The sequence below is a fragment of the Punica granatum genome, chromosome 2 (assembly GCF_007655135.1).
Source record: "Punica granatum isolate Tunisia-2019 chromosome 2, ASM765513v2, whole genome shotgun sequence".
NCBI lineage: Eukaryota > Viridiplantae > Streptophyta > Magnoliopsida > Myrtales > Lythraceae > Punica > Punica granatum.
The window spans coordinates 15439038-15443422 of NC_045128.1; positions in this window are offsets into that span (position 1 = coordinate 15439038).

The window sequence follows — 4385 nt, forward strand, 5'->3', positions numbered from 1 at the left end:
CAAATTTCTATAGATGTTGAAATCTGTATGAAATCCTAAAAGCTTACCAAACCGACAATTATCTGTGCCATTCAAATGTTGCCAATGGACTCAATCTGTATGGCAAGATCCCTTTGAGCCGGCACACGTGAAGAGTTCAAATTAGGCTGAGTACTAAGAAATGGAGTTAATGTGATGCACGTGACATTATTTGGGAAAGAACATGGGTTTTCAGATTCGATTCTCACTAATCGGACTGCCTCATCATTTATGTTAGTATCTATTAAATTTTCATTGGGCTTATACGGGTTCGGGCCTATATCCACTTAAAAGCTCAAGCTGATAAGTGGTGGTACCTAAATCTCATATAAACTAATGGATTTTGATTCATCTTTTCTATGTGGGATTAATAACCTTAACACCCGCCCTCACGTGCAACGTGTGGTCTATTTATGCCTACACGTTGTCACGTGCCCTTAAACACCCGTTCTCAACAAATTGACCTTGAGTCGGACTCTTCTTTCGTGCTCAGACAAGGAGGGACTAACATGAGGCGCACTTTGGCTGCACTCAACATACTGGGCCTAGTGTGGTGTGAGCCCACCTGGACACGCAGAAGCATAACCTGCTCTGATACCATATTAAATTTCCATTTGGCTTGTACGGGCTTGAACCCATATCCACTTAAAAGCGCAAGCTGATAAGTAGTGGTACTTAAATCTCATATAAACCAATGGATTTTGATTCATCTTTTTTATATGGGATTAATATCCTCAACAATATCTTAGGCTTATGTGGAGAAGGAAGCTCTTTAGCAACCACCGACCGTAAAAATGAAGTGGGAGTTCTACCCTGGAAACGAAGTTGATTCGAACCACTCCTTGCCAGTAATAATCTTGGAAACCGTGAAATCGTATGCGTAGTAGTAATCCAGCAAGCACACAGTATCCACACCAAAAATGTTTCAAAATATTTTATTATATCCATATTTATTATAAAAGAATATTTGTTCAATTTTAAAAATTTAGAAGTTTATGATTTATTAGATATATTATGTAACTGATGGTACCTTATTCGGAAATTAAGAAAAAATTACATATATATCTTTTAAAGATTAAAAAAAGTATCCTATTTAAAATTTTTAGAAATCAACAAATCAAGACTATTTTATTCAGTGATCCGTCCACTGTTGAGGCCATCTAGTTGGATCTATCATATCTTCACTTTGTCATATACTAATCAGGAAGCCCATGTGTTGTATGGAATAGAACGTAATTTCCTTTTTCTTTGGAAAAAATACCCTTTTGCCCTCCCTAAACTATGGGCACAAAGCCCCAAACATTGGGAACATTTGCCCCCTAGACTATGGTGCGAATGCATTCCCTGACTTTTAATCCACATATTAAACTATGCTCCGTGCCCATAGTTTGTCAATTTTCCTTACACCATAATTTAGGAGGCAAATGTTTCCAAAAATTAGTTTAGGAGTAAACAGGCTCCGCCTCATAGTTTGTCAATTTTATTATATGTTATGTGCGTTTTTTAAATTGTTATAAATTGTGACAATCAACAAAAATATATTATAGTACATATATTTCACTGACGTCGAGTGAAGTTCACTAATAATAAGTGAAAGAATATGGTAAACATCATCCATGCAATCATATATTATCAGAAGGTCTATTCATATATTTTAATATTTTAATATTTTATATTATATATATTAGTATGTTTATTTGAATATTAATTTCAATGTGATATGTTTATTTGAATAATAATTTCAAATGTGATTAGATTAGATATCAATTTTTAACTTACACGAAAAAAAGGTTAGATAATAAATTCTTAAAAGTTTCAAGAATATTTCATCATATAATATTGTAAAAATATTCATTCAATTTTGACAATTTCATAAATTCGTGATTTTATTATAAATTATGTAGCTAATAGTATCTCATCAAGAAAATAGAAAAATTCTATTTTTTTATTTGGCTATTATCATAAAATGTCTTTTAAAAATTGAAACAATAATTTTTTATTTAAAATACTATAAAAATTTTAAAAAATCAAAGACCGGAAAATTCCATTCAGTGATCAGGGTTTTGGAGGGCATGGAAGAACTTTGAAAGAAAATGTAAAATAATTTGAGGTATTTCTCAATTCAATAATAAGATAAAACTTATGTAGGAAGCAGAAACTCTATCTCCTTCTTAATTAGAGGTGCTCCTCTAATTTGAAGAGTTTCTATCCAAGCTACTCCTAAGAATATTTCGATTACATCTACGATAATAAGTGCACGACATTAAACTAAATTTAATTAAAAGAGTTGAAATCAACAGTATGCTAATTTATTTCATGAAAAATTACCTGTCAATATAGTATAGATGCCACATCTATCAGAAATTATTGGTGCGTCCTTGAACTCAAATTTATATATAGGAAGTGAAGATTTCCCTTCTAAATTCTGTATAGATGTTATTACCAAAAAGATCTTCAAATTGCCTTGTGCAGAATTTGTTGGTAGTTTGAAATTCTTAATTGCGTAACAGGTCCTTCATCTGGTGGCTCTTAAACATATCCACTTGATTTTTTCACAGAGTTGTATGAATTCAGCCATTCTATCAATACTGAAATTTAAGAAAATTGTTTTATTTTCACAGTTCATCGCAGATGTAGTAACAAGTAAGAAATTTTTTACCTCTTCATTAATGAAAATAATATCTATGTTGATTAAGCCTTTGTTCTTAGCGTCGATAACATCTCATAATTTCATTAATTTTATAACTTTTATTTCCACAAATATTTTTCGAGTGCAAGCTCTCTCAATAAATTATTAGATATGCTAAAAAAAAATCAAAGATACAATTAATGTATAAGTCATTGGTAACCAAAGATAACACTTAAAAAAAATGAAAAGCAAAAAATGTAAGAATTCATCTTCACATCTAATGTAGATGCATTTTGTGAGAGACGGATAATTCACATCTAGTGGAAGACAATGAAAAATGCATTTTTTGAGGGTTGGACCGTTCACAGATTATGCGTACCACTTACTATATATAACTAGTCGACTGGGCCCGCGCATACGTGCGGGCTAGAGTTATCATGATAATTCATTTTACTTTTTTTAATATTATTTAAATATGCAAATATAAAACATAATCATTAATATTGCGATTGCAGATATACTTGAAAATAATATTTATATATGTTGACTTATATAAGAAACGCTAAGAGCGAAGTAGAAACCATTTTGTAGTCTTAATTCATTATAATTTTATTAAAAGAACTTATAATAAATTTAGAAATTGAAAATTTTCAACAGTTTATTATTCTTCTCAAAATTTTCTCAATATTAAAAAGCACATAATTCCAATAGACGTATATTGCCCCAACCTATAACTGTATGTTCTTAATGAGCAGTCGGTTCTATAAACAAATATTACTCATACTTGTACAGTCGAAAGGTCTAATATGTCCCCATCTTATGAACGACAAAATTAATTTCATAATCGTGAAAATTTTCCCTACTTTGTAATAAAAATTATAGTGCACAATATAAAATATGACTCCACTTTTAACATGACAAATTAAAAGAAAAAGTAACAAAATTATGGGAAGCTAGCGGTTTCGGATTTCGAGAAGCGTCTTAACTCTCAAGCAAAATATTATGAGAAGCTAGCAACTCCACTTTTTAAGAAGCATTTCAAGCAAACCGTGGAGAACGATTCTTCATCTTGGAAGACTCGATATGACAATTTCATAGATCATTATAAATTAGTCTTTTCGTCTTCCGTGATATAGGATATGACAGTTTTGAGATGTAATTTGGCATCACAATATCGAGTCACTTGTCGCGTTGCTATTAGCAGTCACTCGAATGGTCATGCAAGGAAAAGCTTTCTTCGTCCAACATGGCACTTCTCGACGTATTGTCGTGGCTTTTAGTATTATATATAGATATATAGATGCCGTCACAAAGTCATTAATGAATTGAGCACAGTATTATAGAGATAACAAGTCTTATGGCCGTTATTATTATTTTTTTTGTGGAATATGGCCGTTATTAATTGGAAAAATTAAATCAAATCAGAATCTTTAATTTCTAAAATTTGAAAACAAAAATTAACAATTACACATTGAAAAAAACTAGTTAAACATATTATAATTGAAAAAGAAATAGTTAAACGTTAAATTTCTATATGGCAAAATAAATGACAGATCCATTTGAAGAAGGATACGATATTTTATATTTAATATTATACAGCTCTTTCATTTTATTTACATTCTGTGGAAGGTGTATTGGATTTAAAAACAATCGAGTCCGTATGTTGTATGGGATAGAACATGATTCTTTTATATTTTTATTATATACAATATTGTCATAAGTTTTTACATATAATAAT